This window comes from Eptesicus fuscus, chromosome 15 (genome assembly GCF_027574615.1).
Source record: "Eptesicus fuscus isolate TK198812 chromosome 15, DD_ASM_mEF_20220401, whole genome shotgun sequence".
In the NCBI taxonomy this organism is placed as follows: Eukaryota; Metazoa; Chordata; class Mammalia; order Chiroptera; family Vespertilionidae; genus Eptesicus; species Eptesicus fuscus.
In genome coordinates this window covers 69077961-69100398 of record NC_072487.1, presented here as the reverse complement: position 1 = coordinate 69100398, position 22438 = coordinate 69077961, and the positions used below count along the sequence as shown (strand labels likewise).

The window sequence follows — 22438 nt, the reverse complement described above, 5'->3', positions numbered from 1 at the left end:
CCCTGACCAGGAATTGAACCCGCAACTTTTTGCTATATGGAATGACACTCCAATTAACTGAGCCACACGGCCAGGGCTCAACAGTTATTGATGGAGCAGTCACTGGTTCTGGACATTGGAGATGCAAAGATAAATTAGGCATACTTCATTCCCTGACTTTACCCTTCTCTACTCTGTTGGTTGACACTTTTCTCTCACACCATATTTATTTTAGATACTCTCTTCCATATTTCCTTTTGCAATGCTTCGTGGGTATATTTTACCTGACAGTCAAATGATATTGTTCAGGCAGGGATTAATATCTCCAGATAGCTGATGGGCTTACCAAGGCTCAGCAAGGGAAAGAACCCTTCCTAAGGTCCCATACAACCATGCCTAGTCTTTGGGGCTGGGATCTACGAAATAGAAACTGAGTCTTGGCTCTAATAACTCCATTGCTCTATAGGAGGTGCCCACTGGTGATCCACCTTGTGTCTGGACCTTCATGAGAGTTGAGTGGCTGGTATGAAGGACCCCTCCAGTCGTCCTCCAGGAGAGAAGTGTAGGGCATGACCTCTGTGGTGTTGGACAAGATTGTCTTGGGGGCTAAGAGAGATCCTTCAGGGTCATGAGGCCTGCAGTGCCCAGTCCATACTTTAATAGAGGGAAGTCTGGATGTTGCTCAAGGGTATCTGTGGTCTCCATGGGGCCCCTCTGTCCTGCCTCGCCACACTGACCAGAAATGCTGCTGTTGCCATTTTAATCCTTGACAGTCTCTTGTCTTGACAATCTCGTGACAATCTCTTGTTATATGTAACATGCCTTTTTTGTCCCTTCAGCTCTTTGCAAGATTCTTTTAAAAAATCTTTTGTTTTCAGCAATGTGAATAGTAATTCATTTTTGGTAATTATACCACTTGAGGTCCACTGAATTTCCTGGATGTATGGGTTGCTGTTTTTGTTCCAGTTTGACAAAAAAGTTGGCTAGTATATTTTTATTACATGCTAACTTGGTGTGTGCAAACTGCTAAGAGATATACATACGTAATTTCACTTAACTGCAAAAACTCTATAAGGAAGGTCAATATTCCCTCCATCCCCCATTCCCGCTGAAGTAATTGAGGCACAGAGAGATGTAGTTAACAGCGGAGTTCAAACAGTGAGGAGAGGACAGTCAAGATTTGCATTTATGCCTGGGTGACATCAGAGCAGAGCTCTGCCCCCATTGGCTATGCTCACCCCTCTACTCAAAGCCACAAATGAGTTCCAGAAAATCTCAGATGCCCCAAGTCATCTCCTGGTCTGTTTTTAACCTTTCCAGCCTAAGATAAACCAAATTTTCATCTTAATTTATAGATCTTTTTCTGTTCAGGAGGCTGGTGCATCTGAGTTCTATTCAAGCCTTGCTTGTCCTTGGTGAATTTCTAATTCAGACTTATATCCATCCCTCTCCCATCCTGCCCTGAAAGCCTCAGGGACGTCAGACTCATTGTCAGCGAAACTGTAGTGAGATCTAATTAGAGCTATTTATTGCCCTGGCTGGTGGCTTAGTTGGTTGGGTGCAGTCCCATTCACCAATAGGTTGTGGGTTGGATTCCAAGTTGGGGCACATACACAGGTTCAATCCCAGGTTAGGGTGTGTATGGGAGACAACCCCTCCCTCCCTCCCTCCCTCCCTCCCTCCCTCCCTCCCTCCCTCCCTCCTTCCCTTCCTTTCCTTCCTCTCTCTTTAAATAAAAACATATATTCAGGTAAGAATTTTTTTTAAAAAAGGTTTTTGTTTTTAAGTTATTCATGGTTTGCACCCAAAGTACCTGGGCAGCCTCGTATTTCAACATACCCTCTCCTTCTGCTCAGTACAACCCATTCTTCATCTGATTCAGATTTCCTCTCTCCAGATCTATGCCTGCAAGTCTGCAAAAGTTGGGTGGGGCCAGAGTCACATTTTTTTTTTTTCAGGCAAAAATGATGAGACAGGAAAGCAATTTTCTCTTAATATTTTTGTCTGTAAAATGCTCAATATGGTGCCAAAAACTGGAGGCTCTAATAAATGCCTCAGTGATTGGCAGGAACGAAGCCAACCAGAGGATGAAAGGGACTAAAGCATTTAAAGAGAATAAGCAACTGTAACTATAATCCATTCGTGCTTAGGGTTCTTTTGGGAAGAGATTCAGTACATTCCTAAATCAAGCTGTGTGGTTTGGGAGGAAAAAGAGTGTTGATTATTTTTACATTGTGTGCCATGACTTTTACCGTGGGGGTTCCACAGCCAAATTATGCCCCCTCCTCCTGTTTTGCAAAGTTGTGCTAGACCCGTGGTCGGCAAACTGCGGCTCGCGAGCCACATGCAGCTCTTTGGCCCCTTGAGTGTGGCTCTTCCACAAAGTACCACAGCCTGGGCGAGTCTATTTTGAAAAAATGGTGTTAGAAGAAGTTTAAATTTAAAAAATTTGGCTCTCAAAAGAAATTTCAGTCGTTGTACTGTTGATATTTGGCTCTGTTGACTAATGAGTTTGCCGACCACTGTGCTAGACCAACTAGTTATGTCTTCTTCCTTGGAGGCATTCTCCTTGGAAACCAGCATCTTGCCTTGCAAAGCATCAATGTATGTTGTGTGACCCAAAGCAATAATTGGAGTCAAACTTCCTTTTTGGTTTTCTGATTCTAAGCTCAGTGTTTCCTTTTTTCATGGCTTCTTTGAAAAAAATCTTTCCTATGATTCAGATGCATCCGTAACAAATTAAACCAGAAACTGAAATGTAAGCTTCATGAGGGCATGCACTTTGTTTTGTTGCTACTGAGTCACCAGTGCCCTGTGTATGAGAGGAGGAGGGGCGGGGGAAAGAGGGGAAGAGAGAGAGAGAGAGAGAGAGAGAGAGAGAGAGAGAGAGAGAGAGAGAGAGAGAGGCAGGCAGACAGACACGGGTGGGGTGGAGAGAATGAAAAAGAACCTTAAAGACTGGTGTTGGGAGACCCTTAAGACATTATAACCAACTGGGCACCATGGGCAAGCACTCTACGCTCTCTGTATAGTTGGCTGGTCTGTAAAACGAAGTGGTGGGATAAGTGGATGTGAAGAGGATTAAATTCAATAATGGATGTGAAAGTATTTGGGGGGAAATACCTTGCTTTTACCATTTTTCCTTTCTTTGAAATCTCTCTATGGGGAAATCTCCAATACGTTTGTTTTTGGACCATAGTAGACCAGTAGCTTTACACCAGGGTGGATTCCTAAGACATTGCCAGGTTCTTAATGACTTCTGGGTTATAACAAGATGAAATACACACTCTGTTTTCCAGAAGTTTATGCTGCAGTAGTAATGTATGCCTTTCTGATAGATATGCATCGAGGGACCCTTAAAGTAGATGGGGAGGCAGAGAGAGCAGCATAGATGTTAATGGTGCTGCTTTGGAAAAGCATTCAGTATATCTTAAAGTTAGAAATTAAGATTGTTTAGGTCAAATTTGTATTCACAAAAGGGTGGAAAGGAAAATGAGGAAAGGGGGAAATATTAGGTTTGAGAGGTTGAGAGAAAGCAAATGAAGAAATGAGTTTATGAGGAGCTAGTTGATGCTTGTCCTCCTCTAGTTGTGTGACTGACTGGTCAAGTCATCTCTAAAACAACCAGCATTGTTTTAGCCTCTCTGGGGATAGAGATGAGTATAAACCAGTCTCAGTTCTCATAGCCTTGGGAGGAGCAGGAAGATAAAAAAAAAGATGCCATTGAGAGATGACTGCTAAGATAGGGGGGTGTACAATATTCTGTGGGAATACAAAAAAGGGAGGGGATTGAATTTGCAGGAGTGGTTCTGTGAAGGTATTAAAGAGGAGGTGGTATTAGAGATGGGCATTAAGAGAGCAAGAAACCTTTCCTAGGTGGAGTAGGAATGATGGTGGGTCAGGTGGCACTCTTCTTCATGGAGGGAATAACTTGCACAAAGCAGGGTGGGATGAGGTCGCATGGTGTCTTTGGGCAATGCATTGTGATTTGGCACAGCTCTAGCTTATATGGAGAAGAAAGCAGGGAAGAGAGAGGGCATAGATGATAAAATCCCAGTATAGCAGCCTCACGGGGACTTTCGTACTGTAGGCAGTGATAAACTTTGGAAAAATTGCAGGCAGAGGAGGAGCATGGTCACATTTGCATTTCAGAACAATCCTTCCAGCACAGTGTATGGGATGAGTTGTAGGTGAGAGAGGCTGGTGACAGGCCTACTAGTGGAAGCCTGTGGTACTTGCGCAGGTGAGAGATGATTAAGGCAGAAGCCACAGACATGGGATAAGGAGACAGGTAAAAGTAAAATTAAGATATGCAGCCCTGGCCAGTGTTGCTCAGTGGGTTGCATGTCATCCTGTGGTCAATGTTTCTCTCTTCCCTCTCAAATAATCAATAAAACATCTTTAAAAAAGTAAGAGATGCTATCATCAGGGCTTCATATTCCCCATCTCTAAAGTTAAATAAAGTTATTTCTGAACCCAAGTTTCTATGATGGTCTCAAAGACTAAAATGGAGTGTGACTACGCCTGGGATTGGAGATACCCTGGGAAATGAAGGTTCTCACCAGGCATGCCATTTTGTAAACTTCCTAAAATTATTTTGGGTATATTGGAGTGGGGTGCAAAAGGTTCTAATTTTCATAACAGCCTTGCTAAAGGATGAAGACACTCTGTTCTAAAACTTGAAGGCTGGGTATATTTGAATGATTGTAAGAGAGTCTCAGGGTTGAAAGAACCTTGAGAAGCCACCTTTTGGGTGCCATCAACACCTTGACAACATGCTCATTAAGAGGCTACCCAATCTTGTCCTGGTTCTTCCTGTAACGAGAAGATATTCTCCTCCTGAATAGCCTGCTCCATTGCTAAAAAGCCTCAAACTGGACATCAACCCATCTGTCACATTCCTACCCCACCTTGGGCAGAAAAAGGAGTGTCTTTGAAAGAGACTCTTAAGAATTCTTGCAAAAAATGCCTGATTAATGAAAGCATTACAAAAGCAAGCCATGGCTTTGATTGAAATTGATTTTCATTTTTTCTCATTTGAGGCCCAGTATTTCAAGCTGCATGTCAGACACAGAAATGTGATTGAGCTCAAGAAGGATTTTTGTCAAAACATACCTCTGGGAATTGATAATTCTCCTACCTACAGTGCAGTTGAGATGGTTCCATTCATGATGAGGGGTCCATGTGGGGTAGGAAGGGAATAGCATACAGGCTGAGAAAGCCAAATCCACTCGTGGTATTCTAGGATGAACATGGGAACGTTTAAGAAATAAGGAAGAACCTGCTGCAATGAGTGTGACTAGAGGGTTGGAAAAACACTGAGGCAATGACTACACATGCAATGGGATGCTTACTGCCCTCTCTCACCCCCACTTCCCTTATCCTTCTCCTACTCCAAACCTTTTCTTCCCGGTTTCTTCTATTGTCCTCTATCTAAGTTGGCTACCTTCTTCCTCCTCCCTTCCCCACTCAGCTTTTTCTCACTCCAGGTTTCTGTCTTGTTCCCCACATAGCAGGAATGCCTTACTTTTCAGTGATGCTTCACAATTCACAAAGCCATTTGGAATACATGATCTCATCAACCTCACAACCACGCTTCTTGGGAGGTGCTGTCCCCATTCTGCAGATGATGAAAATGAGGTTAAAGGAGATGAAGTAACTTGCTCAAAGCCACATAACCATGTGACAGCAGAGGCAGGTGTTGGCCTGTATTCTTTTCTCCATATATCACTCCATCTCTCTAACTTTAGTTTGAATCTCAGATGTCCCAGCTGCCGACTTGCACTGGATTTTCCCTGACCATAGGGAACTGAATGATCTCTTCACTTAAGGACCCTGAAGGATGGCCACTTTCTCTTGGAGAAGTTTTTAGAGAAGGTCAAAGGAGAATTTGTCTCCGTGAAAGTGGTCTTGAATTCTGGGGAAATCCTATTCTAAGTCATTGGAATCTTTTAATGTCCAAACCCACTGTGTATGCCCAAACTCCTTTCTGATGAAATCGCTGCTGTGGGCAGAAGTAGGCTGGAATCAGTGATGTGCTGGAGCCAACTCACATTGGCTTTTTTGTTAAATTTTCAGGAATTTTGCAAGTTGGTTGTATGGGAAACACAGCCATTATTGGAAATTATATCAACTTATAATCAAATGAATTATTATAATATAAACAAGGTAAGAAATAGCCAAAACTTCACTTCTTAATTGTTTTGTTATATTTTATTATAATTACTGTACTCTGAAGTATACTTTCATCTATTGTATCAGAATCCTATATAATAAAGAGGTAATATGCAAATTGACCGTCACTCCAACACACAAGATGGCCGCCCCCATGTGGTCAAAGATGGCCACCCCCATGTGGACACAAGATGGCTGGCAGGGGAGGGCAGTTGTGAGCGATCAGGCCAGCAGGGGAGGGCAGTTTGGAGGGACCAGGCCTGCAAGGGAGGGCAGTTGGGGGCAATCAGGCCTGCAGGGGAGGGCAGTTGGGGGTGACCAGGCCTGCAGGGGAAGGCAGTTAGGGGTGACCGGGCCTGCAGGAGAGGGCAGTTAGGAGTGACCGGGCCAGCAGGGGAGGGCAGTTGGAGGTGACCAGGCCTGCAGGGGAGGACAGTTGGGGATGATTGGGCCTGCAGGGGAGGGCAGTTGGGGGGGACCAGGCCTGCAGGGGAGGGCAGTTGGGGGGACTAGGCCTGCAGGGGAGGTCAGTTGGGGGCGACCAAGCCTGCAGGGGAGGACAGTTAGGGGTGACCAGGCCAGCAGGGGAGGGCAGTTAGGGGCAATTGGGCTGGCTGTGGAGCAGTTAGGTGTTGATCAGTCTGGCAGGGGAGTGGTTAGGGGGTGATCAGGACATAGGCAGAAGCGGTTAGGGGTAATCAGGCAGCCGAGCGGTTGGGAGCCAGCAGTCCTGGATTGTGAGAGGGATGTCCAACTGCCCATTTAGGCCCGATCCCTGTGCACAAATTTTGTGCACCCGGCCTCTAGAATACTATATAATGAAGCATTATTGATCATCTCTTCTTCTCAACTCTTGGTTCAGTGATATTATATTGGCAGCTTGCTATTGGTCATGGGGGAGAAAATTTATACCATGGAAATGGGCAAAAACTACAAATCAGGGTGCTCTTCCTTCTTTAGTAATTGAGTTATTAAATACTTATTGACTAAGTTGGATAAAGATTGGTGGTCATGGGTCCTCTAGAATTCCAATTGCCCAGCTAGGTCTTCCTTCCTGCCAGCATGAGCTTGAGCAGAAGGGAGAATGGTGTCCAGAAAGGAACGGAGATAATATTTTTCTTTCCTTCCTCCACCTGGGTGGTGATAACACCAGCAATAGTATACAACATTTAATACCTGCCGTGGGCCAGGTACTGTATTAGGCAGTTGATACCCTGTTCCATTTAATTCTCATAAAAGACATATGAGGTATTACTGTCCTCATTTTATAGGAAACTTGAAATTCATGGAAGAGGAATGAATTGCCCAAATTTTCCCAGAGAGAAAGTGGTAGAACCAGGCCTTGAGGCCAGTTCTATCTGATTTCAAATCAGTGCTTTTTCCGAAATGCTGGTGCAAAGGGAAGTTGTGGGAATGCCACGGACCACCCTGTACATCTTTCCTCACCTCCAAAAGCTCTTGTATGGCTGTCGGTTGATGTTATACCAGGTGTCTTTTGTTAAAAATTAATTACTAATTCCAAATAGAAATGAATTTGAGGCATCTATTCATTTGTTGGAATAATGTTTTGAGTGCATATTGTGTGCCAGGCACTATCTTTGGAGCTGTGGATCCAGCAGTGGACAAAGCACAAAATTTCTGTTTTTGAGGAGCTTATGGACCAGCAAGGAGTTGACTTTAGGCCTGGAGAGACACAGATCTGGCACCCCCCTACTATATCTCCAGAGCATGCTCTGAGGTTACTATGTTCAGAAACTGGGTTACAATCATGTGCTCTCCTGCAAGTCACCAGGCCTTGCGCAGGCCTGGCAATATCCACCTCTGAAGTTAACAAAACTCCCTTTCTCTCCCCTCTTTAAAAACAAGGTTGTCCAAAAATTGTCAAGTTCACTATTGCTTCAGGGAAGGAAAGTGGCCCTGGACACTGTCCACAGATTGCTTCCCTTTCCTGGCCAAGGGTGTTGGAGGAGAGGTGTGCACATGATTTCCTTAAGGTTGGGGTTTTCTGTTTGGGTTTGTAGTTTAAATCCCTGTTTTTGGCAATCACCTTTGCTAGAGACTGGCTAATTGTGTAGCTATGTTTGTTTCCTTATGGGACAGATTTTATGTTAGTGGGGAGGTGTCTGATTTAATTTTCATTCTTTTCAGGGAGGGGAAGTGAAGTTAGTAGTTGGGGAAATTTTTTCCCATTTTTTTTCAAGGACAAAAGGTCAAGCCATCCTAGAACACTTTACTGCAGCCCCACTCAGGTTGCCTAATGGTTATATTTCCTGAAGCCTACATTTTGGCTGGGAAGCAAATGAGAGAAATCTTTTGGCAGTAGAGGTGTTACAATCACTTTGATCTGTGTAATGGCTTTTTCCTTAGGCAGGCTGGAGTCATTCTCTCTCGTGATGGTGATAGAAACCTCTTGAAAAGCCTGGAAGCCTACAGAGGAAAGTCCCTCAAGAAACATGACTGTTGAATGAGCCCAACCACAGCCTCCTTCAAATGTGATCAGTTCAGTTACCTGAAGACTTGGGCTTCCCATGCTGCCTTCTCCCTTCTTGCCAGTGATAAAGAAAGGTGAGTACTGATTGTATTTGAAAAGTCTGTGTAGAAGATGGCATTCATTCCAAAGGAATTATGGGAGTGGCATGATGGCACCAGGAAATGGTAGGCTGGGAGTCTAGAGAAAAAAACAGAGGAAAGCACCGGCCCAGCTGGTGAGGTACCAGCAGGAGAGTCCCAACCTGGCAGGGAAGGGCTGTAGAAGCAGGTGTGGTCTGAGCCAAACTGGTATTCCTCCCCCGGCTGGGCTGCCTTGCTTTTCCTCACAACAGGGACATGGCTAGGTTCTTTTTGATAGCACTTCCCAAAGAGCGTCCTGCTTCAGAAACCCAGGCAAATGGGGCTGTTTCCTAAGCTGGAATCACACTGGGGAATTTCTGTTCTCCAGAGTTCTTGACCTTTACATTGCTTGGATTGCATCTACACTGTCTCCTTGGAAATCCCTGCCTACAGAGCTCCCAACTCTTTCTCATCAGGGACATTTTGCTATTTGACAATTATGTGCCCAGCAAACCCCTATGTTTGAGAAAGGGAGAGGGGGAGAGAGATAGAAACATCAATGATGACAGAGAATCATTGATTGGCTGCCTTCTGCATGCCCTACACTGGGGATTGAGCCCACAACCCGGGCATGTTCCCTGACCAGGAATCGAACCGTGACCTTCTGGTTCATAAGGTAATGCTCAACCACTGAGCTATGCCAGCTAGGCACAAACCTCTATGTTTTGAAAGATGCTTTCTACTGGTAATTTATTTTACTAGTTTTCATGAATTAAAGACCTTGGAAGAAATGATGAGAGCTGAACTGCATGAGATATTCAGAGAGACCATGCCAAGTTCATTTACTTAATGATCTTGGACAAGATCATGGACACCTCACTTTGCATAAGCTTCTACTATTTCGGTGAACATAATAATAACACAATAATATATACCTCCAAGAACTATTGAGTGGCTTTTAAAGACCAGGGTATTGCATCCTTAGCATTGAACTTGAACTTGCTGTGGTCTGTTTGATTATCTCATGCATGATGGATTAGAGGAACGATGTTTGAGGAAAGCTTGTGCTGACACTGAGCTTGACCTGGTAGAAACGGTAATAAACATCCCTGATCACGGTCTCTGTTCTCTTGGAGCTTCAAATTCAATAGGAAGAAAATCCAACTCTAAGAAAACTAGTCTGGAAGAGAGCATGTCTTGCTAACTCCACATGGTTCAGATGTCCTACCTCGTGGAGAATTCTGTTTCTACCATCTTAACTCTTGCCTATGTGGAAGCCTTTCCAAAGGCTCTTTCTCTGTGACTTATCTTCTGAGAGTTTCTTGTTTTTAACTTTCTCGTGAGCATTAGCTTGGCTGTACCACCATCATTTAAAACTCATTGTGTCTAAAAGCAAGTGTATCCTTTTCTTCTCTCTGTCCCGACATTCCTTCTGAAAGGCACTAATATTCCCTAGTTTAGCTGGAGAGCTGGGCCGACTATCTGGGTCAGCTTTCCTCTCTTCTCTGTCTCATCCCATGTATTCTTTTCATGACCAGATTTGTACGATTCCAAGGTATTATCCCAACCTTCCTGTATATTATAATCACCTCCCTGTCTTGAATCCATCATGCATATTCACTTCTACTACATTAATTTTCCTTAAACATGACTTTGTAATACGACTTGACCATATATTGAATATCTATTATATGCCAGGTTTTGTGGTAGGCATTTTATTCATTACCTTTTAAATACACCAATCAAAGATTGAGGTGCATAGTATGTTCACCTAAATAATAGAGGCTTTTGGGAAGTGAGATGTCTAAGATCTTGTAGTTTTTAAGTGGAAAACAGGCTTCAGTGTAGTGTGTTTTTTTTTTCCTTACAAAAGAAAAAAAAAACTGTGTTCTTAACTCCTATGCTAAATGTCTTGTAGATTTTTTTAAAATGTCTGTTTTATAAAAATATTCAGTGGCTCTTTTTAGCTTTAAAGGTAATATCCAAATACCCAGTTAGGTTCTCCTTTTGCACATTCTCTCTCGTCATTTTCCGGCATGAACTTTCTGCTTGGGCCAGACCAGGACCCTGAATTCCCTTTGAATGCTTGGTTCATTCCAGCCTTTCCTTTTTCGGTCATGCAGAGTGCTATCTGAAAAGTCAAGAGACTGATAAAGGAGCCTGATTTAAGCGCTGTTTAGAGATCAAGAGAAACAACTTAACTCTATTTAAGTTAGATAAGAAAAAATGTAAGTTCAAGGAAAATGACAAATATTATGAAAGGAATTTGCATCACATGCAATTGACTTGTGGCACCATGTAGTCAGTCAGTTTTTTGATGCTCATGAGCTAATGAGACACCTAATGATTGCAGGGCCTTGAAAAGTAGTCCTTGAGTGAATGAATGAATTTCAGAGTGGTGAATGAGAAAGCAAAAAGGCAAGATAAGAATGGAGAAGGAATGATATAGCAGGCTGTAGTTACATGTTGAGGGCCTTACAGTTCATCACTAAAATGTTGGAGGAAGATAATTAGCCTGAAATGACCTCAAGCAATGAAAGTTTTAGATGTTTACAGAGGTCATCTAATTTAGTCATTTAGAGGAAGGCAAAGGAATCTAACCTAGATTCAATAATTTTTCTTGGGTTCTGCTTTTCCAGATGTGATAGGTGAAAGTGCTATGGATGGCTTCATAAAACAATAGAATTAAGTGGTTATGCTTCAAATATCACAAATATATACCAAAAGAGAAATGAAAACAAAATCTTCCAATGTTCTGAAAATGGGGATTTGTTGCTGGGGGTTACATTTGCAATGTGAGTAAAATTTGTGGATTAACTAATAGCACTTTAGCAGAAGTAGAGATAATAGAATCTGAAAAACTGAGATAACTAAAAAAGGAGCTCTTGTGATGACAAAAGACACTAATGTTGAAGAAGCACATGAAGACTTTGAATAAAATTATTATATATGAGAGTGGGAGAAAGTAGTATTTCCACATTAGCATAATTTATATATGGGGTTATTTTAGATGTGTTTGTGTAACTTAATTGCTATATTAAATATTGTGAATAGAAATATAACTATTTCTTGTGTACCCCTAAAATGTTATCTATCAGCTCAGCCAAAAATCTTTTTTATTGGTCTTTTGTTAGGGAAATTGGGCCTCTCCCTACATATAGGGTTGCCTTCTATTTGGGCACATAAGATGTTTATTGAACTCTCTAGGAAGCATGGTTTGGTTATTGGTACAAGTTAAAAGTTGTATAAGGAATGCCTTTTTCAGTCCTGCCACCACTGGTCTGTGATGTGCAACTGTAATTGGAAGTAAGGTCAAAAGTCTATATGGTGGGTCCTCCATGAGTTTGAGGTCCTTCCTGCTAGGACCATTATATGGTCTTCCAAAAGAAGAAACAGCATAGGAGAGGGCTAGGTGTGGAGATCACAGGAGATCACATCAACTATTTAAACTTGTAAGTCATTCTTTTCTTCCCAAAACTCAAATAGCCAAGAAACCATCCTCATACCATGTATCTGGGATTCCCTCTCCTTACATCTGCCTGCCTCTATTTCACCCTTTCTCAACTGGGAGCCTCATCTGAGCCACAGAACACAGGAAATGATTTGAGTAACTATTTTCTCATTTCTCCCAAGGGTGTCATAACTAGTCTGGATGCAGAGGAGAGAAGTTAATGGATTATGTATAATGGATATCTAAGGTCTCTCTATTCCATCATTTTAGGTTTCTTTCTTTCCCAGAACTCCTATAGATAGAGAGCCATCTCCTCATTAGATGACAGATACTATTGAGGCAGTACTCATTATATGCTAGGAATGTGTGAGATAATTACATAGATCACATTTACTCTTTCAACAAGGCCATGACCTGTGTATGGTTATTTACATTTTGTGACTGGGGAAATGGGGATTCAAAGAAGTAAAATAACTTGGTGATGGTGATGGTTAGTTACAGAGCCAGAATTTGATGCCAGGTCTTCTGGACTCCAAAGACCTCACTTTTCCCTGCTACCCCGCATTGCCTATCGCTTGGTATGAATTAGATTTCTTCCCTCCTGCTGATGAAAAGTTTAATAAGACTAAGGTTTATAAGACTCATGAGCAAACACTCAATCTACTGTTTGGCCTTTATTGCCTTCCTGGTATTTTTTTTCTGAGTCACTTTCTACCTGAGTCTGTCTAAATGTCTCTTAAAAATTTGACTTAAATTGATACTTATGGGGTACCTGCCATGAGCTGCATGCTGTGTTGGGCAGTAGTGTAAAAGGAGAATTAGAAACTAGTCCCAGAATTTCTCCTCAGGAAGATGCTTTATTTCATAAGTATCACCTGAGGTAGTGAGTGAGCTCTCCCAAGGGGTTTGGTTAGAGATTTTTAAAAAAGGAGCTAAAGGATTCTGTATAAGAAATCAACAGGAATTTGTGTATAAAGGGGTGAGAAGAGGAGAGAGGCATAGGGCTTGATGTTGGTAAGGAAGCTGCAGCTAAGGAATATTTTGAAGGCCGTAGAATTTTTGGTCTGCAGTATAATTTTAACATTATTGGACTGTTGTAATGTAGCACCATCTTTATTCCTATTATTTCCACAAACCTCTTGCAGAATCTTCTGAACATACCAAGGGCCCTGTGAGCTCAAGTACAGAAATGAGTCACATTCCAGATCTGCATCAATGTTTAAGGAAGAGAGAAAGTGCATACTAGAAAGCAGGACAGGGTGCAAAGTGTATTGATTCAATTGTTAGAAGCTGGAACTCAGAAGGTTTCATGAAAATGTCATTCCTTGGGAATTGTCAGTAAGCTTGGGGAGTTCCCCACACTTTCCCCAAGATTAGTGATAAAGATTCAACACAATTTCATCTAGATTTTAAGAGGCATAGTGCCTGTAGCTCTGAATTTGATATTTGTGTCATTCAGAGAGCAAGTTATAGATTCTGTCCTCAAGAAACTTAGTTTAGTGGGAAACACAATTACATAAAGAGATCATTTCAAAATCATGCCCCAAGCTCTTGGGAAAGAGAAACGGACTGGACCCTATGACTTCAAAGGAAGGGAGCAGGGATTATTGTACTAAAGCCAAGAAATCTCGGAGAAGATAACAAGAATCTTCTGGGAAATTTAGAAATTATTTAGTGAAGAAGAGTGGAAAGAACATTCTGGGTAGATGAATTAGTCTGAGAATACTACTACTACTACTACTACTACTACTACTAGCACTAGCTTATGTTAACTGAGCACATAATGTGTGTACCAGACATTGTTCTAAGCAATTTACACCTATAAACTCATTTTAACCTCAAAACCCTATGAGATATGTCCTATTATTGTCACCACTTTATACATGAAGGAGGTGATCAAGTGATTTGCCCAGGATTATATAACTAAATAAGTTGTGATGAGTTGAACTTATACAGTCTGGCACCAGAGCCCAACAAACATAATCACTACAGAAGAGTGATGCCCCACCAAATTTCAGGGAGTTTGGTGTCACTGAGTATAAGGATAAATGTTGGAAGTGGTCAGAGATGTACCTGGAGTTGGTAATTAAAGGCTAGGTCATGGGCTCCTATTACTCTTTTCTTCTGGTGAAGAGGCTCCTGGAATTTTCCTTTCATCTCTCTTCTCTACCAAGCAATCTCTTTCCAGTTGAGATGGACCAATACTTGAGTTTTGGTTGGGTATTGTATCAGTTGTCTATGGTTACAAAAGTTCTGCGTAACAACCCACTATAAAATATTTAGCTCAGGAGTCAGTGGGATTCAGATGATCTGGGTTAGACTTGATCTTGGCTGTGCTTGCTCATGCATTTGTGGTTGGCTGTGAGTTAGGTGGCTCTGCTAATCTTGGTTGAGCTCACTCACATGTCTGGGAGGAGGCTGACTAGTGGTTGACCTAGGCTAGGGTGCGGCAGCTCTGCTCCACGTGAATTTCATTCTCCAGTGGGCTAGTTCAGGCCAGATCACATGGCAATGGCAGAAGTAGTAAAAAAAGAGGCAAGTTCAAATGTGTGAGTTCTTTTTCAGGCCTCTGATTGCATCCTGTTTGCTAACATTTCATTAGCCAAAGCATGTAACTAGGCCAGCCCAGATTCTAGGGGCTGAGAAAGAAACTAAGAAACACATGACACCAGTTTATAATGTTTTTTATTATCCATAAATGAGTGAGATCATGTGGTATTTATCTTTCTCTGACTGGCTTATTTCACTTAGCATAATGCTCTCCAGTTCCATCCATGCTGTTGCAAATGGTAAGAATTCCTTGTTTTTTATGGTAGGGTAGTATTCCATTGTGTAGATGTACCCACAGTTTCTAATCCACTCATCTGCTGATGGGCACTTAGGCTGTTTCCAAATCTTAGCTATTGTAAATTGTGCTGCTATGAACATTATAAACTGATTAACAAAAATGGATACAGAGGCAGAGAAGCATCAAACAGACTGTCAAACTACAGGGAAGTCTGGGGAGGGTTGTGCAAGGGAGATAAGAGATCAACCGAAGGACTTTCATGCATGCATATAAGCATAACCAATGGATGCAAAACACGGGGGTGGGGGTGGGGGTAGGGGTGGGGGGTGAGGGCATGTGCGGGGGGGGGGTGGCGGGTAAGAGAGGCTAGGGGAAGGTCAATGGAGAAAAAAAGGAGACACATGTACTACCATTTGTAATACTTTAAACAATAAAAAAAAAGGAAACACATGGCAAAGGGCATGGTATATGGATGCATGAAGAATCAGATTATTAGTTCTCAGCCTACACTATTTATGCTAACATAACAGACATTCAGACCTATAAAGAATTTTTGCGAGTTTATTTGAGCCAAACTGTTGACAAATGCCAGGAAACAGAATCTCTACGTTTTGAGATAATGCTCTGGAGAATGGCGGTTTCTCACTAGTTTTATATATTACCATTAAAGAAGACACAGTGTGTTACATGAAATCTATTGGTGATAGATTAAGGAGGTGGTGGAGGGAACTTCTGGGATTGTATAGAAAGTAAAATGACAGACATATACTCCTTTTACATTGGTGGGTACAGGATAGTTAACAGTCAGTAATTAACATGATAACAGGAACAATGAGGGAATTTGTGGTCTCCTCCCTGGTGCATTGGTTCTGCCCTGAGGGGTCCAGAAAAAAGAAAGTTACAAGTTCTCTTGACATTATAAAGGTATGTTATCTAGATGTAAAAAGACAATAGGCTCAGTTAAGATCAAAGTTGATCTTTGTCAGAGAAGATAGCAGCCTAGGATGAGACTACCCACTATAAACTGATTTTTAATTTTAAAGGTTTTAATTTCAGACCATCCTCTGTGGTTACTTTAGGTCTCTGAGTTTGCAAGGTCGCCACACAGGCCTTCCTTGAGTTAGGTTACTAGATGGCCCCTTTTCATCCACACTTACATGATCTCTTGAAGGAGTTGCTTGAAGACTCTTTAAAGCAAGAAAAAGAAGTGGAGAAAAATAAAATAACACAGGGTTCCTTTGGGAGTGAGGAGAAAGACATTATAGGAAAAAGTTACAATTCTGCACTTTTTAAAAAAATAAACTTCATATTTTAGAAATTTTAGAATAGTTTTAGATTTACAGAAAAATTAAAAAGGTAGTACAGAGAATTCCCATATACCTGTCCTCAATTCCCCCCATTATTAACATCTTACATTAGTATGGCATGTTCATTATAATTAATGAACCAATATTGACACAACGTTATAAACTAAGGTCCATATATTATTCAGATTACCTCAGTTTTTTACCTAATGTCCTTCCATTGTTTCAGGATCCTGTCACCTTAGGTACCTCTTGGCTGTGATAGTTTTTTTTTTAATTTATTTATTGATTAAGGTATCACATATTTGTCCTCGTCCCCCCATTTCCATCCCACCCCCCTCCCCACACATGCCCCCACCCCCCTGTTGTCCTTAACCACTGGTTGGGCTCATATGTCTGCACACAAGTCCTTTGGTTGATCTCTCCCTTTATCCCCACCCTTCCCTACCCTCCCCCCGAGGCCCGACAGTCTGATCCATGCTTCCTTGTTTCTGGGTCTGTTCTTGTTCATCAGTCTATGTTGTTCATTATTTCCCCTAGATGAGTGAGATCATGTGCTCTTAGAAATACACTTATAAGAACCGAAAATGAGACAAGCACTAATGGTTATGGTGACAGGCAAATGAATCGGTCTGTAGTGAGTTTCTTTCTGGGCCAACAGTTCTTTTAAGACCCAATTTCAATGTCCAACAGTTCCTTATGTGTACATGTCAGCACTGACATTTCAGTTCTGGATGGTTGACAACTGGTGGTAATGCAGGTCCGACTCTGTCTGGTTTGGTCCTGGGCAATCTGCAGTGATGCACAGCTGCTAACTGCTATTATGGGAAGGCCACATCAGCGTCTTCTGTCTCTGGACTGCTTCTCTTCTGTCTTCATGGCTGGAGTAGTCCTGTCTATTCTTCTCTTGCTAGAATCCACATGGTCTCGGAGTTGTTTTCTGAAAATATACAAACATATTCTCGACCAAAAGTTAATAAAGGAATATTTTCTATAAATTTGACTGGGGATCCTTTTTCAATTTTTGCCCAAATGATTTTCCTCTGGCTTGTTTTATCACCTTGTGTGTTTTTCATGGGTGTCTTGCTTTTAGCCTTACAATTAATTTTCTAAAGTATTAATTTTCTAGATGTAATTTACTTACAGGATATTTTTCCTTACATGATATTACTCTACTATCCCCTCCTTTTTTGATTTAAATGTTAGGAGGCTTTTGAAAATTTTATAACGTGGTCTTGATGGCTTTTAAATTTTAATTTTTTGTACTATAATATTACTGTTTTAGGTTCATTACATGGTGCACAATTTTATCATGAGATGAAGTACCAATAAAAATTTTAGTTGCTACTTTAGGAACACCTTTTTGTCCAGTACAATTATTTTTTCTAGAATATTCACTTGTTTCAACTGGCCAATTTAAATTTGCCTGAAAACTTGACTACTATTTTACTGTCAAATTTATTACTCTAACAATAATCTTGTTTTACCCTGTAAATATTGGTGGAAGGGATTATTTGCCTTCTTGAGTAGGTCCTGAGCATTCCTGGTGGTAGGCTGGATTTAGATATCATAAACCCACTTCCCCACAACATGGGTACAAGACAACTCAAACAATTCTTGTTGGAGTGAGAGGGCAGCTGTTGTCGGCCAAGTCTCTGTCGGTCACCTGGGTCCTGATCTGAGCTGGGCATGGGAAGCATGAAGCAGCCATGGGGGCAGGAGACCTCCCTCAGAAGGGGCTAGGATTCAGGCCCTTGCAATGTTGGGGGGGTGAGGGTCTGTGCCCCACCTCTGTTGATGCCCAAATTCTCTCCTGATGGCCCCTCTGCGACTGTGCCTGTCTTAGGTTGTTCCTTCCTTGAGGAATCTTACCCGTCTCTGGCTAACCAGCCATCCTCCGGGGCCAAGCAGGGTGACGTGAGGTTCAGTTTTGTCTCCTTGGTTGGCTGTGATAGTTTTTTAAAAATATATATTTTTATTGATTTCAGAGAGGAAGGGAGAGGGAGAGAGAGAGAGAAACCTCAATGATGAGAGAGAATCATTGAATGGCTGCCTCCTGTACACCCCCTACTGGGAATCAAGCCGGCAATCTGGGCATGTGCCCGTGACCAGAATTGAACCTGGGATCCTTCATTCTTTAGGTCGAACACTGTATCCACTGAGCTAAACCGGCTGGGGTGGTGATAGTTTTTGTAGACTTGTTTTTTACAGCCTTGGCAGTACTGGTCAGATGTTTTGTAGAATATCCCTCAATTGGAGTTTGTCGGATGTTTTTGTCATGATTAGACTAGAGTTACGGCTTTGGGGGAGGAAGACCACAGAGGTAAAGTGTCATTTTCACACATCACATCAAGGGTACATGCTGTCAACATAACTTAACACTGTTGATATTAACCTGCATTGCATTTTTAAAATTAATCATATAATACTTTTTAAAAGTTATATAAACTAGTAATTTTTAACCTTTTTTATCTCATGGCACACTTAAACTAATTAGTAAAATTCTGTGGCACACCCAAACATATATTTTTTGCCGATCTGACAAAAAATTAGTTACAATTTTGATTCATTCACACTGGGCAGCCATGGTTGTATTGGCTGTTTTGTGTGTGTGTGTGTGTGTGTGTGTGTGTGTGTGCGCGCGCGCGCGCGCGCGTGTGTTTAATTTGATAATCTAAAGAGAAAGAGGTCAGTGTCCCTGACTAAATAGTCAGGTGTTGCATGTTTTAAAAGCTCTTGTGGTACACCAGTTGACAATCACTGATATAAACTCTAGAAGGAAGAACAAACTTTCAAATGTTTTTCCTAATTTTAGAGAATCTATATCATTTTAATTACTATTTGGATTAAATATGACAAAATGTGAGATCTTAAGTCGGGTTAATTATTGCAAGCATGATAAAGAAATTTTAATTTCTCACAATTTATAAAGCACGTAAATTTTTAAGGTAATTTTATAAGGTAAGTAAATTTACTGCTAGGGCAGTAAATACAATTTTCAAAGCAAATGAACAAGGGAAACGTCTTAGTGTCAGGTTAAAGACGATGCCACAATGAACCTTTGCAGTTTGAAGAGTATCTCCTGTGAAAATTTCCTGTAAATAAATGACTTTTTTTCATGATGACAGAAAATAGAATAAGGGCTTTACTTTTCAGTAAGGTCTTTCCTCCTCTTGACTAATACTTCTCCCTGCCACTAGTTACTTCCAATCTTTGGAAAAATGACACTGTCTGCCCCACCGTGTTTCGTTCTTACAAGAGCTCCTGGCAAGTTCTTTCTCCTTCCAGGTTTCCTCATTTGCTGCCATGAAAGCGCAAGGCCTCGGGTTTCACTGATAATATCAGCCAAAGCTGAAACAGCATTGGGAACAAAGCTCTCTCGCAGTCTAGGGGCACCGATAAGAAGGAAGTAGGCAGGTGAGCATTCACTCATTCAACAAATATTTATTGAACACATGTTTGGTGCCCAGCTCTGAGCCAGGGTACAGTAAGGTAGGAACTGCCCTGAAAGACTTCCCTCATGAAGTGGAAACAATGAAAAGCCAGTGGGAAAAGTGTAGTGTGAAGGAAGCCTAGCATGTGAGGCTACAAATCGGGGGCACCCCCCTCTGGAAACGGGGCTCTGGGCATGTCTCAGGGAAGGTTTCTCAGAGTCGTTGACTTCTAGGGGACCTGAAGGATGAGTAGGATTAGGGAAGGAGGCTTTGGTGTGCATGTGTGTGAGTGTGCATGTGCATGCATGTCCATGGGTGTGTGTCCCCATGTGAATAAAGACTGTCTTAGGTGGAGGGAAAATCATATCTCCAAAACCTAGAAATAAGCATGGTTGTGGCACATTCAAAAAGGGCCAGAATGTCTCTGTGTTTAATTTCATCAGAAGAGTTTGAGGGTTGGGAGGGTTTCCTGGAAGCAGTAACTGTCAAGCTGGTCTTGAATGATGGGTAGGAGACAGCGAGCCAAATAAGGGGGCAGGAAGGCAGGGCTCTCCCAGCAGAGTCACAGCCTCAACCAAAGCACAGAGGAAGGGAAATGTCTGGTGCCTCCAGATAACTAACTACAAATAGCTCAGCCAGACCAGAAAATAGGTTGGGGGGAAGGAGGAAGGGACAGAGAGAGGTGGGGAGGTGACAAGAATCTCAGGTCTGCCACTCACTAGCCTTGTGACCTTGAATGAGTTAGTTGGCATTTCTGAGCCTCAAATTTTTTATCATAAAATGAGGATAACAACACCAACACCAACAACAGTAGACCTTGCTGCACAGCATTGCTGTGAGGCTTAAATGAGATAGGCTTGCAGAACAGCTCAAACAGTGCTTGGCAGATAGCAAGAGCTCAGAAAGGGGCAGCTTTTATTAGCTTTGAATTGTGAATGCACTCATTAGTAATCACTCTTTGCAGCTGGAGGTTTCTGAAATTCTTTTGAGTGTTCCATGGAGAGAGCCTTGGCTGGGCACAGTCCCTAGCACATTGTGGGCAGTCAAGGACTAGGTGTGGAGGGAAAGGGAGATTATTCTTTGGGTTTCAACCACAGCGACAAACATTAGCTCAAGTGAAATAGATGGGGAGGCTCTGCAGGGATTTGGCCTGCACTGGGAGATGTTCCTCACCCTTGACTGAGAGATTTCAGACAGACAGGTCTCCTTGAAGGTCACTCTTGGTTCTTATTCCAACTTAAATCCCCTTTCTCCAATGTTGAGGCTGTGCATGTTGAGGGTGATGATAGTACGAAGAGGTGTTGTGCAACTTTTTTTTTTTTTAATTTGGTGAAATACTGCTTTGCCAAAAATTCTGCTTGTGGTTTTTATCTTTTCAACTGAGTAGCTGACTCTGGGTATGTGAACTGTTCAATGTGACAGAAAACTTTATGCCTTTAATCTTTATATATAGAGAGAAGGAACTTGGGGAGGCAAGCTGCCTGCAATGGAATGAATGTTATGTCCCTTCAAAATTCATATGTTGAAATCCAAACCCCCAAAGTGATGGTTTTAGGAGGTGGGGCATTGGAAGGTAATGAGATCATGAGGGTGGATCCCTCATGAATGGGATTAGTGCCCTTCTAATAGGGAGTCCAGTGGGCTTTTGCTCTCTTTCCCCCACAGGAGGATACAAGTCTGCAAGCGAGGGTTCTCATCAGAATACAGTAGCCTGTGTCTGTTGTAGATGTTGCAAATACATTTTATTTTTAGTGTATCGTTTGCTTTTAATATTTTTACTACCAAAGTTTACATTTTTGCATCATTATTTTGTCATTTGAAAAGCTAGTCTATAGACATAAAAGCAACACAATGATGAGTTACTCACCTTCCCCCTCCCAGGGTCCAGCTTTCCACTCCAGAAGTTTAGAAAAATTTTATAGCCAAAGACATTCATCTTTCCTTTTGTGGTTTCTATCTTTAGTACCATATTTAGAAAGTGTAGTATTTTTTACACGATGTTATGAATATTTATTTATATTTTTCTTACTGCTTTTAGAGCTTATTTTTACATTTAAACTTTAATCCCACTGAATATATTTTGACTTAGGGCATGAAATGAGGTTCTACTTTTTTTTTCTGATTAATTAGCTAACATTTGAATTTTAAATTTGGAGGCAAGATAGAATATATTTCATGTCCAATTGCAGAATCCCAGAGAATTAATTATGTAGCAATAAAAAGATAAAAGATGCTTCCTCGGAGGAAAAGCTGAGGATGTCACGAGGAAGAACTGCTTCTGTGGGAGAAAGTGAACACACTCGTGATCACACCAGTGGAAGCCACAATGTTTTTACAGAACTGGTTTGAACAAAGCTATGTGATGAAAGGGGAACCCTCAGGGCAACTCCTGGCAGACTCTCTCAGCTGGATTTCTGCCAGGGTGCTCTGCTGTAACACCAGGGGAGGACCCAGGAAGGCATTCTCCTATGCATATCGGATTTGGGCCATCCTTAACTTTCCTGGGTGGAGATGCAGCCCCTCTCAGGGTCAATGTCTTTGGGGTCGTTGGCGAACAGCCGGTCCTGGGTCCCACGAGGGAAGATCTTACTCTGCAGTGTCTGAAATGGAAACTAGGACCTTGGGAGCAACAGCATTAGGGGAACATGGTGAATTAGATGGAGGCTGCTCTGGGGAACTCCAAAACCTGTTCTAGTTTCCATTTTCCCACTGACTCCGTGAATTTGAACATACTCAAATTCTAGAGAACATTCATAAC

General features: G+C 41.9%; 1 long non-coding RNA gene across 7 annotated transcripts in view; it reads left to right on the top strand.

The window, feature by feature from the left end:
• Positions 1–22438, top strand: part of LOC103295699 (uncharacterized) — a 362653-nt gene that overhangs the window by 117447 nt on the left and 222768 nt on the right. For 5 of the 7 annotated variants that reach the window (XR_008558215.1, XR_008558213.1, XR_008558214.1 and 2 more), the window contains exon 2: positions 8521–8718. This is a non-coding gene — a long non-coding RNA (uncharacterized LOC103295699). Of the gene's footprint in view, positions 1–6111; positions 6148–8520; positions 8719–19534; positions 19664–22438 lie in introns of those variants that run through there. The other 2 variants (XR_008558211.1, XR_008558212.1) reach the window with 2 other exon arrangements.